Source organism: Salvia miltiorrhiza, chromosome 2 (genome assembly GCF_028751815.1).
Source record: "Salvia miltiorrhiza cultivar Shanhuang (shh) chromosome 2, IMPLAD_Smil_shh, whole genome shotgun sequence".
In the NCBI taxonomy this organism is placed as follows: domain Eukaryota; kingdom Viridiplantae; phylum Streptophyta; class Magnoliopsida; order Lamiales; family Lamiaceae; genus Salvia; species Salvia miltiorrhiza.
This window is the reverse complement of record NC_080388.1, coordinates 2581097-2597304: the sequence shown is the minus strand read 5'-3', so window position 1 is coordinate 2597304 and position 16208 is coordinate 2581097. Positions and strand designations below refer to the sequence as shown.

The 16208-nt window shown below is 31.9% G+C and overlaps 1 protein-coding gene and 1 long non-coding RNA gene across 2 annotated transcripts in view; one reads left to right on the top strand and one right to left on the bottom strand.

The window, feature by feature from the left end:
* Window positions 1-16208, top strand: part of LOC131012585 (protease Do-like 7) — a 498535-nt gene that overhangs the window by 85483 nt on the left and 396844 nt on the right. The gene's annotated exons all lie outside the window — the stretch shown is intronic.
* On the bottom strand, window positions 10395-10849 carry LOC131012610 (uncharacterized). Its single transcript, XR_009097398.1, has 3 exons — window positions 10764-10849; window positions 10595-10671; window positions 10395-10488 (listed from the first exon to the last, which is right to left on the bottom strand). It is a non-coding gene; the product is annotated as an uncharacterized LOC131012610 (long non-coding RNA).

Below are 16208 nucleotides of genomic sequence, written 5' to 3'. Positions count from 1 at the left end.
TTTATGCATTAAAAATTAAACCCATAGACCGTCATTTTGATTGAAATCCAGGATTTGCTTACGCAAGAAACGTCATATTGTTTGACACCTTAACACGATTATTTTATTTAATTATTCAACTCTATTTCTGAGGTGTTCAATAACCCTCAACAAACTTTGAATAATAGTTGCGCCTTCAATTCAAAATTTCACTTAATTAATTTAATTATGATGATGTATGAAACTTGAATGATATGATCATTTTGAAAAACTTCCATCACGGAAGCAAACCTTCGACGTTTTCCAAAATAAAGTTTTTAGTTTCTACAAACTATATATATAAATCTATTCAAAATTGTATTGTATTTAATTAATGTAGTAAAATTATTTAACAAAATATAAATTACCGTCCCCATTTAAGATTTAAGTTTGAATAAGCAACATTAGGGTCGCATTGTATAATTAATATCGTAAAACCATTAACAAAATATAAATTACTGAAATTTTGAAAATAACCAGGTAAAATTATAATTTTATACATAAAAAAAGTGAAATATAATCTAAATATAATAATAAAAAAAATTATCCGAGCGATTGCCGAGTCGAGCCCGGGGCTTGGCTCTGTCTCTGTCTCCTATAGTTCATAGACAACCGTGCGAGTCAATTGTCCGAGAAAAAAAAAAATGATTAAAAAAATTATTAATTACTCATCAAATTACAGATAAACCTTAAGCACGATACAATTAAAAGATTATTATCCATGTATTCATCCTAAGTCGGTGAAATTAGTTACGTCAAATTAGTGATTAAACAAGCTAATTACGTGTATGGCTGGCTGCATGGAGACATGATACGTGAAGGGTTAATTTATGCTAGAATTAAAAAAACAATTATAATGCCTATACAGATGTTTATAGTTTAGGAAACCACGTTATAGATTTAACTAAACTTTCTAACGGAGAGATTAATTAAGGTTTGAAGCTTTCGAGACATTAATTAGCTGGAAATTACGATAACCTGTAATTAGTGGGAAATTAACATTGAACGATATGATGATATATAGAGGTTGATCGATGTTACCGAGATATTGAATAAGATTAATTTAATTAAATATTGAAAACTAGTACTTATTTATTTGGTGTGGGATAAATTAAAAGGATATCTTGTACTAATATACCAATATCAATATGGAATGAGATTCATTGTATCACATTTGATGTCCCATTTCGTGTCCCATGTCACTTTCAATTTTATTTATTTTCTTATATATTTTTTCATTAATTTCAACTTCGTATACTTTAGTTTAATTTTGTGATTATTAACTAGGGTTTATTCTATCAAATTAGGGTATATAATTATTTTTTATTATCATTTAATTTCATTTTTATTAGCTAATAATAGGTTGATAAATTGAAAGTCATGGTAGATACTAGGGCTGTAAAATCGGGTTGCGGGTATCGGGTATACCCTCACCCGCCCCGATACCCGCGCGGGTATCGGGTACTCGATACCCGCAAATTTAAAGAGGAGGGTCGGGTGCGGGTAGCATATTCTCAAAAATTGCAGGTAGAGGGTACCCGCGGGTATACCCGAGAGTACCCGCATACCCGCAATATAATATTTAAAAATTAAAATTAAATAATTTTATTTAGGAATTTTAGGAATTAAAATTCCCAAAACCTCCAAGCACTAATCGTTTTCGTTCGTCTCTCTCTCTCTCTCATCTAATTTTAATTAGGAATTTTAGGAATATTTAGGAATTTTAGGAATAATTTTGATTGTTGTACTTGTTTGTCAGTTGTTTATTTATTATTTATTCGTCACAGGTTTTATGGATAATCGATGAAGTAGAAATGATATTTTCAATTTTTTTTGTGAAATGCGGGACAAAATACCCTCTCGCGGGACAAAATACCTTCTAGCGGGACCAAAAACTCACAAAATTACAATAAAAAACAAATTGCGGAACTGTGAGGGTACCCGCTGCGGGTATTCGGGTACCCGCAGTATGCAGGAGGGTCGGGTGAGGGTGGGGATTTCGGTGGATTTTGTCCTGCGGGTAGGGTATCCGCGGGTACCCGAATTTACAGCCCTAGTAGATACTTTTTAAAATTTTTAATTTTTTCAAATAAAAATTAAGTATAATTCATAGTATTATGATAAATTTTATTTTTATAAAAGAGATTTTTAAAATAATAGATATATGAGTGGAATATAGGGCACACATAAAATTGTGAGACACTGGATTTCATCCCCTAGTAATTTACAGGACATTGAGAAATAATTGAATTATTATTCATTTATTCTCCACTAATATAATTTGGAATGTCAATCGAAACCAACAGGTCGATCTGAATAGACAAAAAAAAAGTTGGGGTTGAAATTTGTAGCTAAAAAAAATTACTCCGAGTGCCTCAAAAAATATCCTGAGCTCGATAGGGGTAGCTCGAAAATCGAGTGAATTGGCTTGATTAACCGATTTTTTTCTTATTACTAGATTTTCAAACTTTATTACTTTACTTTTTAATTCGATAATAAAATTTTGATGCTGGTGTAATGTGTTTTGGCTTTCTCCAACAACTAATAAAAAACTTTATGGCATAGAAATCTCTGTCCACAAAATGGAGTTTCATTTAAGGGTGCACACGAATTTTAATAAAGTTGTTAAAGTTGTTATAATTATAATAAAGGTACAATTTGTAGGAGTATTATTAGTAAAAAAAAGTAGAATAAAAGTACATTATTAGTTAAAATATGGAATAAAAGTACACTTTATAGTTAAATATGTGATTGTTCAAAAAGTTAAATGAGACACTTTTTCGTGGCAAAGAAAAAAAAGGTAAGTAGGACTTTTTTTCGTGGACATAGAGAGTATTAAATATATAACCAATTTTTATCGGTAACGAAGTTGAGTAGTTGTTATGTAAATTTACGTTAAAATGACACTAATTTTTATATCTAAAATGAGATAAAGTTGGTTGATTAAAAAAATACGGACTATTTTTTTTCACAAGAATATAAATATCAACAAAAAATCATACATATAAAAAAAATCGTAAACTTGTTAGCTTGACATGCTAGCCCAAAACCGGGTGGATTAAAAAGTGGAGTAAAAATATTTTAACCCAAAAAATAAAATAATCAATTAGTTCGAACTGAAAATAACCTAAAATCGAACGGATTGATCCGAAATTGAGTGGGTCGACCCGATTGACATCCCTACATATAATATCTATGTAAGGCTTACGCGTGACTTTATATTATTTATTTTATATTTTTTTATAAATCGTAACCCTTGGTAACTACTAAATTTAATTTATTAACTATGCAAAACCGATTATCATATCTATTTAAACACACCTTACTTTTTGATTTATATAAAATTTTCAATTATTTATCAAGGTTATCTCTTATTTCTTTTAATAAAGGATTACACATATATGTAGGTACGAACATTTTATTTTATTTTATTTTATTTTATTTTATTAGTATTTTAAGTAGTGTAAAATAAATAATTTGAATAGCATTCTAAATATCATTATATCATAGAATTGAAAATTTTCTAAATATTGTCCTTCATACTAGCCCAAAATAGCATTTTCTTTTCTGGATATTTTTCCTTTTCAAAATTTCAATGGGCCTAACTAGGCAAACAATTGGGCTGGGCCTTGTCTGAGTGGCCCAACAAAAGACGCACTGTGTGATAGAAAGAATAAAGCAGGGGCCGCTAATTTGATTTCAAATTTATAGTTACATCTGCCCAAAAAAAGGTATTTGTACTGTACTCTATACTCTATCCGTTCCACTAAAAATGACATGTATATCATTTTAAGCCGTCCTAATATAAATAATTTGCTTCTATAAATAGAAAAATTCAATCTTTAAAAATTATAAGCCCTACCACTTTCAATCAATTTACACATTCTTCTTAATTTTCGTGTCGAAAAATTTTGAACCACTTATAGTGGGACAGAGGAAATAATAAAAGTATGCATGGTCATAAATATTTTATTTCATTATTGGTGCTCGTATGTTGTCTTTTCCGTACAATTTGCTACATCAATTATTTTCTTTTAAAGGCCAATGAGGCTTGACTCAAGTGGAAAAGTTAAGGCACTCAAAGACTCTCATTTGTAAGAGGTCTTGGGTCCAATCTCGTCTGCCTGCAATTAGTTTTCCCACCTAATTTTTCCATCTTTTTGTGGGTAGTGGTCCCTCTTGCATACGGTTAATTTTTTCGCCATTGTGCGATATAGAAGGCGGATAGTGGTCCCACTTGTGTACAACTAATTTTTTTTTTTTTGTATGGTGTAGAAGCATGATTGTCTCTGAGGGCGGGCAAGCATGAGCGATCGCCTAAGGCCCATCATTTTTAGGGGCCCAAAATTTTTTATATCCTAATATATATACTATAATTATTATTATGGGCCCATTTTTTAATGTATACTATTAGCACTAAAAATAATTAGGGCTCAAAAAATTACATTCCAAATTAATTTTGAGCCCAAAAAAATTAGTGACATGGCTCATTCTTGTGTTAAAGCAATTTCTCTTTTTTGGAGTAGTACAACACATATATACATTATTTTCAAGTTCTCCTAAAAGGTGAAAAATTTTACTTGATAACGTCAAAGGATTAAATGTGACATACTTGTCAAACACACGTTGAGAAAGTCGTATTAAAAGTGTTCGAGCAATTAGATTTCAGGCGATTGAAACAAGAGATGCTTTATTAAAATTATGTGATACTCTGTATTTGTTATGATGCAAAGTCAAAAAGTGAAGCTGCATCAATTGAAAATTTTGAATTTTTACTCGGTATGATTATTGGTATGACATTTTATTTGCTGTGAGTAAGAAGTTACAATCCAAAGCTATGTGCATTGACTCTGTCATGAAACAATTTGAAGATCTAATATCATTTTTTTGAAAAGTATAGAAATGAATGTTTTGATACAAGTTTAACTATTGCTAATAGTCTTGCATCTAATATGAACATAAAGCCAATATTTTCAACAAAACGTCGTATTACTAGAAGAAAATAATTTGATGATGGAGAAAGTGTTGAAGTTTCTTTATCACCTGAAGAGTCATTTAGAATTGAGTACTTTGTAGTTGTTGTGGACGTGACAATTGCTTCTTTAAAATGTAGATTTGAATAAATGAAATCATTTGATTATATATTTGATTTTTTGTTTGATTCGAAAACTTTAATTAAAATCTTTGGATAGTGAGAAACTAAGAGATTGTTGTGTTAATTTTAAATCTACTTTTACTCATGATAATATGTCCGATGTTGACTTAGATGATTTATTTACTGAATTAAAAATATTACAAATGACACTGCCAAATAAATTAATGTCAGCTATTAAAATTCTTGAATTTGTGAAAATTGCAGATTGTTATCCAAATGTTGCAATAGCTTATAGGATCTTGTTGACTATGCCTGTTACCGTAGCTTCAGCTGAGAGAAATTTCTCTAAATTAAAATTGTTTAAGACATATTTGAGATCGTCGATGTCGCAAAATAGATTAAATGATTTAGCAATTTTATGTATTTGGTGATTCAAGGACCAACACCTATAATCTAAAGAATAATAAGCATGATTATACCTAGTGGAGATGATCGGAGAAAGCAAAGTAAACAATTGGAAACCCGGAGCTCAAGAGAAAACTAGCTGTTGTATTTGAAAATAAGAGATAGCGTAGTGTACAGGGGAGCACGCATGGCCTATTTATAGATTACATATAAGGGCAAAATGGTAAAATCATCTATGGTTCATGCGCTTGGCGTGATAGAAGGGCATGTTGGTAAATTTGTCTTCACGCGGGAAATCTCCCGCGTCTCTGGCGATTCCGCTGATGAAGGTAGTTCCTCTGGCGGAGGCTGCTTCTCTGGCGAGGGCGACTTTTCTGGCGATGGCGACTTCTCTGGCGAGGGCGACCTCTCTGGCGAGGGTGACTCCTCTGGCGAGGGTGACCTCTCTGGCGAGGGTGACTTCTCTGACGCATGAGATGCCTTTAGTGGGTAAGATCCCTCTGGAGAGGATGATTTCTTCTGACGAGTGTACTTCCTCTGCCATACTTATTCCGCTGGTGGAGTCGATTCCTCTGTTTTGCATCATTTCCCTACTCTGCACATATCACTCCTCATCAGTATTGAAAAAGATATCTTAGAAAATCTTGAAACAAATGATATTATAGATGACTTTGCAAGTAAAAAGGCGAGAAGAAGTAATTTTTTGTAATTACAAATACTTTTTTTTTAATGAAATGTTATAATATGACTTAAAAAAAAGTGTATCTTTATTTATTTTTATGATCGTGGATAAGGGTCTGTTTTTATTGTTTCGTCCTGGATCCATTTTCGATCAAAAATGATCCTGTGTAGAAGTCTCATCTACGTGTGGATAACTTATTTTCTTATAATGAAAAGCTATGTTGCATAGGTACGGAGGTGCGGATGTGGTCGCGATACGATACGAGTACGGGGATACGGGTTTTTAAAAATTATAGGGTGCGATTCGGCAAGGATACATCTAATTATTAAAATTTTATGATATATAATGCTTATAAAATATATACAATTTAAATTTTCTTAAATTAATTATATGTAATTTATATTTTATTTTACCCAAAAGTTAAACATTTTCAATTATATAAGTTAATTGAGCAATAATATAACGATTCAAATATTATTAGTCCAATATATAAGTCATAACTGAAAATAAAATTATCAAAATAACCTTATGTAGGCCTTTCGTGCACGAGATCCGTGAATTTCGCCTATGGAATTTGCGAATCCGATTTATTTTTATAAATTGTTTTAAAAGATAGGCCACGTGGCGAATCGAATGCGAATCCGACGAGAATTCAAGAAAATCGCACCTCAAAAGAATCCGATTCGCCGTATGTGCTAATTTTTGAAGAATCCGTGTATCATGGATGAAAAGTAAGTCAATTATTTGCAGGCATTAAATTACACGCATTATTTTGAGAAGTGCACTCATGTACTATGTTCGTACATGTTTATGGTTGTCTTTTACTTCAACTTTTATAACCTTTTTTTTTTTTTTTCACACCACATTTTATTTTCCGAATTTCTGCAATTCTTTTCTTAAATTTGCCTCTAGAGGTTTTCAAATAAAACTTGTAGCATAAAAACTCACTAATATAAAAACTTGAAAATAATATATCATTAATAGATGTCAGATAGAAATTTTATCTCCCATAGTACATAAAACTCAATTGAAATCATTTATTACCGTTGTAATCAAAGATGCATTGTTGTACTAATTAATATACAATTATGCATTTTATATAAGATACACCGTCACAACTGATAAGGCATTTCATAATACTATTATGCATATTTTTGAAATACAATTTTATATATTATAATGATATAATTTTTAATAAAAATTGTTGCAAAATGACTAAGGATCTAAATCAAATTTTATTTATTACGAAAAGAAGTTTTTCATCCAATCATGTTCCATGTATTACAGCTTTTATAGTTAATTAAAATATATTGATAAAAATACATAATTATTAGTTTTAAATAATGAAATTGGGACACGATTACAAAATACGTAATGCTCCAACACATTTTAAGTAGTGTTAATAGGCAAAAGTGCCCCATTCCTTATTCATATTTTGAAAAATGTCCACCCTTATCATACAAAGCTATCCATGCCCTAAATTACTAATTAACCCTTGAGTGGGTCAACATCTTAAGTAATCATTTCGGTCTTCTTACACAATCTTACACATTTTTAAGTTCCAATGCATTTTTGTACAATAATTTGTGATGTTGACCGAAATGATTACACATTGAGTGTGTAATATGATTTTTTTTAAACTGTATATATATTATCGACCGGATAATTTAAAGTGTAAATATTATCGACCGGACACTAATTAACACTTAAACAATATATTAAATTAAATTCAGCAAAATAGTAAAAATTAATATAAAGATAGCAATAGATAGAAAAAACACTTTTATGTTGATATACCATCGATCCGGCCGGTGAAATGGCCAGAGAAATGTATCCGACCGGGTACATTTCCGAAAAACAATGACCCGGCCGGATACATTTTTCCTTGAAAATTACCGGCCGGATAGATATTACTTAGGCATAAAATATTATAGTTTATTCAATTTCATAAAAAAAAAAAAAAAAAAAAAATCAAGAAGCTAATAATATATATCCATGCGTATCTATCTTAAATTTTTTATTTTTTTTTCCCTTTAATATCTTAATTTCAATACATATATTCTTTGAAATTATTTGTATATATTGTGTTATTCTTGAATGTTGATATATAGTATATAACACTATATATCGTGTTAATTAATCCATATCTTTAAATTTAAAATATATATATATATATATATATATATATATATACACTCAAAATCCGTCCCAATTAAATGCATGCGTGTTACCCAAAAAAATCATGCATGTTACCAAGTGAATTTTGCAACAACCGATACATAAAGGTCAAAAATATCTTTCTAAAAAATTTGATTCTCTTTTGATAGACATAAAGCCGATACAATCGGCTTCAATCACATTTTTTTCGAAGCTTTTAACACCACTATATTTACCTTCCTTCACTAGGGTTTTTTACTCACCACACATATCGGCTTCTTCACTTTTTTTTACCCACCGAGAGAGTTCAAAATATTGAAGCACGTCGTACTCATCAATGGAATATACGGCCGGATTGAGTTTTCCGGCCGAATTCATTATTTAAATGAAATATACGGCCGGATTGAGTTTTCCGGGAACTTCACCGGCCGGACCGATCGTTTTTTAGCATAAAATATTCCATTTTAATTATTTGTATGTTTATATTAATCAGTTAGTAATTTACTGAATTTAATTTAATTATATTTGGTTAAGTAATTATTATTGCGAGTTTTGCTGGGTATTACTGAATTTGTTTCAATCTGAAATATTTGTTTAAGTAATTATAATTGCATTGTGTATGTGGGCTTTGTGCGATTTAATAAATTAAAGTATTTTATGCCGATAGAACAACTACCCGGCCGGCACTATGCCCGGAATAATGAGTCCGGCCGGGACAGTTTCAATCTGAAATGTACCCGGCCGGATTCATTTTACCGGACACTTCGCCGGCCGGATAGTTGTTATTTAGGTATAAAATACTTTTTTCCGTCTATCTGTATGTTTACGTTAATTATTACTATTTTACTGAATTTAATTTAATTATAATTGTTGAATTATTAATTAATGAAACTGTTATTTCTTGGTATTAATTAAATTGCAGTTTTTTAATATTTTACTGAATTTAATTAAATTGCTTGGTATTAATTGCAGTTTAATATTTTACTGAATTTTTACTGAATTTAATATTAAATTGCTGAATTACTCGAATTTTACTGAATTTAATATTAAATTGCTGAATTTTACTGAATTTAATTGCAGTTTAATATTACTGAATTTACTGAATTACTATTTTAATATTTTACTGAATGTAATGACCCGACTTTTTATTAAGGATTGTATACTTTTAATTACTGATTTAAGGATTTATTATGGTAATTAGAGTTCAGCATCCATTAATAAAATACGAACTTATATGAATTTGATAATTTATATATGTGATGATTTATTTTTTTTATTTTCAATAGATGATGCACTCAAAATATATTTTGAGTCCATTAATTTATTGTGGAGAATTTAACACTGAAGTGTTAAATATGAATCTTTTATCGATTGTTTACTTAAGCCCATGAGTAATTTAATTTATGTTAGAAGCAAGCTCAAATGGATTTTATGCTTCAATAAGAATTAGGCTTATATGTCTTAATGTATTTAAATGAGTTTGGAACCATATAATTAATATATTAATCTCTTAGATTTTTTTTTAATTTGAATAATCCTAAGCATGCTGAATCCTAAGCATGCTGAAGAATTTTTGAGCGCATGCTGAAGAAATTCTTCAGTCTTACATGCCAGCTGAAGTGTTCATACCTGTAAGTTGAAAAAAATTCCACGATCCTCATCCATCCAAACCACCCCATTTTTCTTTAAAACCACAGCCACTTTCACCATTCTCACACCACCATTTTCAACTACTGCAGCCCAATTTCACAGCCAATTTTAAGGTAATGCAACAAAGAAATTTCTGCATCTTTCCATTCTCTTCCCAAATTGATTTCTAATTTTTGTGATATACAATATCTGCAGAGACTATTATCCACACCTATTCAAGGTATTCCCCTTTTATCCAATATATCAGAGAACCACCAAATGAGAATGATCCAAAAGAAAAATTTACATGTATTAACGTATGAACTGAAATTTACAGTATTTGAAAATGAATTCAGTAAAAAGCCTATTTCTATGTTTTGAACTAAATATGAGGCTTGAACCCTGTTTTGTATATGTGAGTTGAGATCAGAGGGAGGCGGCAGCCGCGGTGGCTCGTCGCCGGCGACGGAGCGGCGGCGGTGAACCTGCCGTTGTCTCCGATCTGCCAAGAAAGGGAAAGAGGAGTTTCAGTTTTTAATTTTTAAAAAAAAAGGGAAAAAGATGAGGAAATTTAAAATGAAATGAGAATAGGGAGATCCGGGGCTTACCTTTGTGAGACGGTGCTCGGCTCCTCACAGCGAATCCGACGACGAACGGCAGCGATGGAGGACGAAGAGACGGCGGCCTGGCTTGGACTCCGGCAGAGAGGGCGCATGCCCTGTTCCGATCTAGAGATCTAGAAACCGAGAGAGAGAATCAGGGCGGGCAGGCGGCGACCGTGCTCTTCCACGGCCAGGCGATGGCCGTGAACATCCGTGGCGTTGAACGGCGGCGGCGGATCTGCCATGGAGGAGAGGCGGAGGAGATGACAGCGGCGGCGTGGTTGCGCTTGCTGTGCCTTTCCAGCGGCCGAGATTGAGCGAGAGAGATAGAGGAGAAGAGGGGGGGAAGAGTTCTGGGAGAGAGAAGGAGAGACCGCGCCGCTCGCCGGCGGCGACGGCGCCGTTGAACGGCAGCGGCGGCGGCAGAACGATAGAGAGCAGAGAGAGTCGGGAGAGAGAGAGGTCCGAGAGTTAGAGAGAGAGAGAAACTTGTGTGTGTTGGTGTGTTATGTGTGTGTTATGTGTGTGTGTTGTGTGTGTTATATTTTAGGATTAGGCTTTATTTTTTAATTGGGCTTAAACCTCTAATGACTGGGCCGAAAATTTTAAAGAAAAGAGAAGGAATGGGCCGAATTTTGCATTAAATCAGTAGGCCGAATTTTAAATGCTGGACACCTTATTTTAATTTCTGTTGGGCTCATTTTGCCTTTAAATCCTGATGGGTGTTTATTTAATTGTTTGGGCCTTATTCAAAGAAAAACATGATAGACTTAATTTATCTAATTAATTTGGGCTTATATCTATTTAAATTATTTGAGCTCTTAATTACTAATTTAAATTGAGCTTGATTAATTTAATTATATATTGACCTTTAAATTAATTATTTAAATGAAGTTCTTTTATTTCAAGTATTTTTAAATGGATTATAAAATGAAATATTTTGAGTTAAACTCTCATTTAAATTAATTCTTTTCAAATGACTTATTAATATGGATTATTTGAAAATGATTAAATGATTTTAAAAATAAGAAAGCATGATCTATGATGATATAATTTATCTATGTAATATTATAGGATTTGTTTTTAAATGACGGAATATTTGACTTGATGACATAAATAGAACGAGTTATGATTAATGCGCATGTTGATGTTCGAATAAATAGTTTCGAACCTAAATGATAGTTATGTGATAATGTTTTGAGTTTAAGGTTTTGACGAGATAAGATTAATTCTTTCCAGTCCACATTAATTATTACTTGGGCTCCTACGATTTAATTGATTAAGTCCAATGAAATTTATTTATTTAACCCAATAAGAATTATGATTTTAGGCTTCTTTATTAATCCTAATTATTCTTAATTAGTAATTAATATTAAAATTTACTATTTTTTTTAAGGGTGATGATGGGCTCACTTATTGGGCTTCATGATTTTATTATCTTGGGCCTCATTTGTTGGGCTCTAGAAATTAATTGATGTTGGGCCTAATATTATTAATGCACTGGGCTTCGAATTTATTCTTTTGGGCTCGAATTAAATTTCTTTTGGGCCTTGATTATTTTATTTTAATTGGGTCTTCATAATTATTCTATTAAGTTTAATTAGAGAAATTTTAAGACTTACTAATTATTAATTAGTAAGTGAATTAGATTATTTTAAGATGAGTAGATTATTAAAGATTAATAATCCGACCTCATAAGACGAGCTTTAATTCCTTAAATAGGATTAGCATCTCATAATTTAATTAAAGGAATATGAGTCATGCATAATCATTTCACGCATCCTCATTTATTGAGATTTTTCGAGAATTAGAATCTTATTTTATTTTCTCGGATTAAAGGTCAAGCACCAGAGTTAGAGCTAAACCGTGAGTCTGCTATTCAGGTAGGCTTTCTACGTATAAACTAAAATTATATATTAGAATTGTTAAGACTTTATGCTTATGAATTTAAATGATATTGTCAATGCCTAAATGCTTTATGTTTTATTATTAATTGCCTATCTGATGTTAATCGAATTCGGATTCTGGATGGGACCGCAAATCCCTTCGGAATTAGTGTACACCTTGTGATCGTGAGTCATCTAGCGGGTTGGCCGATCATAGTGTCCGTAGAGGGAGGCCTCCCTCTCGGCACGAGTTACTGATATGGTGATTAATGATATAAAATACCTGCGCGGGTTATTGATGAAAGAAATGATATTATGTTTGGTAAATACGAGTCTTTAAAGGAAAACCCTCGTATCTTACTACTGTTGAAAGGCTTGACAATAAAATATTATGCATGTATGTAAATTTCGGCAAGTGTCCACTAAGTACTTTTGTACTTAGCCCTGCATGTATTTTTAAATGTGCAGGTTGAGCTGTGATCGAGGATGTAGTGTGCAAGCGGAGCTTCTGTCAATCTAGGATGAGTACCTCAGAGTAGAGTATATGTCTTCATACATATATTCAAATTATTATTCCGCTGCAAACACTGATTTTACTAAGACATTATGTTATCTGTCAAAACAATATGTACTATTTAATAATGTACTCAAACTCGTTGAGTACCCCTTTGAATAATATTATGTACGGTCCCCTTGTGGCCTTCATTGATATCTAGATATTTCGATTGATTTCTTTATACAAGTCAAGTCATCAAGAAACCGAATATGCCCCTTTCTAAATCCCGCTCCTAAATTCCCTCCCTTAGTCGCGGTTTTCCCGAATTTGCTATCCTTAGCAAGTGCGGTCGTGACACTGAATTTGACTATTTATCTCGAATTTTAGTATTTTACTGAATTATTGAATTTTAATATTTTGCGGAATTTAATTGCAGTTTAATATTACTGAATTTTACTGAATTTAGTATTAAATTGCAGTTTAATTAAATTGGTTGGTATTGATTAAATTGTAGTTATTTAATTATGCCTATTTGTATTATTTTTTAATTTTTTTACTGAATTTAATATGGTATTCATTTTGTAAATGAATAGGCGAATGTCCCATATCTTCGTCGCGACACTATAGACCAGACGGAGGTTGCTATCAGCACCTACTATAGGGATTCACATTTTCCGGACCTGGTTGAAACTTTAAATGTGGTCGGCGAACAGTGCAATTCAGATTTATTGGGAAGATTTAGAGCATCATGTTTTGGGCATTTCACTGATTGGAGGCCCGGCGCGAAGAGCAATAAAGCATTACACCAGATTGTATCGAGGCAGATTGTGTCATCCCATGAAGTCCAACCCGTTGACTGATCATTACCCCAAGTGACCGACGGTTCAACACTTTGTTGCGCCGGTGAATCTCCGGCTGATAGGTCTAAATAAGCATATCTTTGGATTGCTTCCAATCCGTCCCCACCTTCGAATTGTGCACTGGATTCACCTCCATACCCGGAAGATTGAGGGAGATCGAACGAAGGAACATACACTCCTCCACTGTAATCGTCTTCGACAACATAAATCTCAGGAAAATGTGGCTGGGACGCCAGCAACTGAAGCAAATCATTGTCATCGGCAAGAATATTTTTACTGTATACCCTGCCATTTAATCTCTTCGTCAAATAATACAAGCTGTAATTAGTGCTCAATGAATTCTCCATCATCAGGTAATTTATCATGTACACCGTACTGGCCATTGTGTCTCCGAAAATATGCAAATTCTTAGAAGAGCCGCCGATGTACTCATAACCATTGAAGGCACCTCCATAATTAACCACAAAGTATCTCCCATATTCATTCATCTACAGAAAAAATAATAAATAAATAAATATATGATGTAAATGGAATACAATGTTAAAATACAACATATAACATGTTAATACACTCGAAAAACATCTATCCGCCCGGGGAAGTAGCCGAGGAAATGTGTCCGGCCGTGTATTACATGATATATAATTACACACGGCCGGACACATTTTCAAGGACACTTGTCCGGGCGGATACATAATTTTCGAGCATAATAACATGAGTTATGTAGCAATATATATGTATAGAACTAAAATGCAACTAATAATTACTAATTAATACTTTAAAACATGATAGAATTTGCTCTAATTCACATGTATTTCCTTCAAACGTGGCTTTAAATCATAGTATGCTATAATATGCTAATAATTCACATAAGCATATAGGATCAAACAAAACATTGAAAATAAACAATAACCAACTTAAATTACATTTCAAACGTAAAATGACATACCTTTAAACGTTCGGATGAGAGAATTCACAAATAATAGCTTCACCACTTGGAAAATATTAGAATTTCTAATGAGTTTGAGTGTTTTTTTCACTTTGAGTGTTCGGATGAGAGGATGAGAGAATGAGAGAATTCACTCATATATAAACAAAGATTCCTTCATTTCACGTGAATTTCAATGAAATTAGAGTGTTTGACATGAATACTTTACTGACAAAGCTATTTCACATCATATTTGTCGTTTATCATCAATTTAAAAAAAAAAAATTTATGTCCCTTAATTGAAGGCTAATTAATCGATGGAATATAAATACAAAAAATTAACACAATCCATATTAGCACTCAAAACACACATAGGAACCAAAAAAACATCTATCCGACCGGAACATATATGTGTCCGCCCGGTGAAACCTTGTGTCCGGTCGGACACTTGTTTTTCCCGGTCGGACGCTTGTTTTTTTTTTTTTTTTCCAATGTGTGTTTTGAGTGCTAATATCGATTGTGTTAATTTTTAGTATTTATTTTCCATTGATTAATTAGCCTACGATTTACTTGTAAAACCTTCGATTTTAATTCAAAAATAAATAAATATTATTTTCTCTGTCAGTATTTCACATGTTCCAACACATATTTGACCGATTTCAATGTTTAAATTGATGAATTGATGTTTTTCTTACACTTTAACAACTTTTGTCATAGATGTGTAAGAACTTTTGCGGAAAACAATGCACATCCATCACATTCAAAGGGCATTTTCGGTTCTTCACTTATTTAGGGCATGTAGTGCTTTGCATGATAAGGGTGGGCATTTTTCAAATTATTCATAAGAGAAAGGGCACTTTAAATTTTGCCTCTTTTAAGTACTCCTTCATCCCGCAACTTTTTATCATTTCAAATGATACGAGTTTTAATAATATGATTGAATGTGTTGTGAATGAAATAAAAATCTCATTTCTATTATAGTGTTAAAGTGATTAAAGTAACTAAGGGCGTTTACTTTGATTGTGAAAAATGATGAATAAAAAAATTTGAGAAAATATTATTCCATCATGTCCAAAGAAAAATTTTCATCACAATAAATTAACGTGTGAAAATTGTGAAAAATGAATGAAAAATATATTTTTTCCTCTTATTTTCCATCAAAGTAAACGCACACAAAGAATAAAACAAATGTAAAAATTTGAGGAACGAATCGAATTAAAATAACAAAAGAGGTAAAGAATTAATTGGAGGATGGAAAGAGTACTATAAATTTTGTGTGCATATGTTAATCTAGCGGTAAGTAATCTTTGATCCTAAACATTTTAAATTTGAATTCATCTCGATTCGATTTTTACATTTAACCGGTAATTTATTAAAAATAAAAAATAATTAAATATATATAAATTTCGTTAGCGCTACTATGTGGTACGGGGGAATCACGAGATTTTGATGT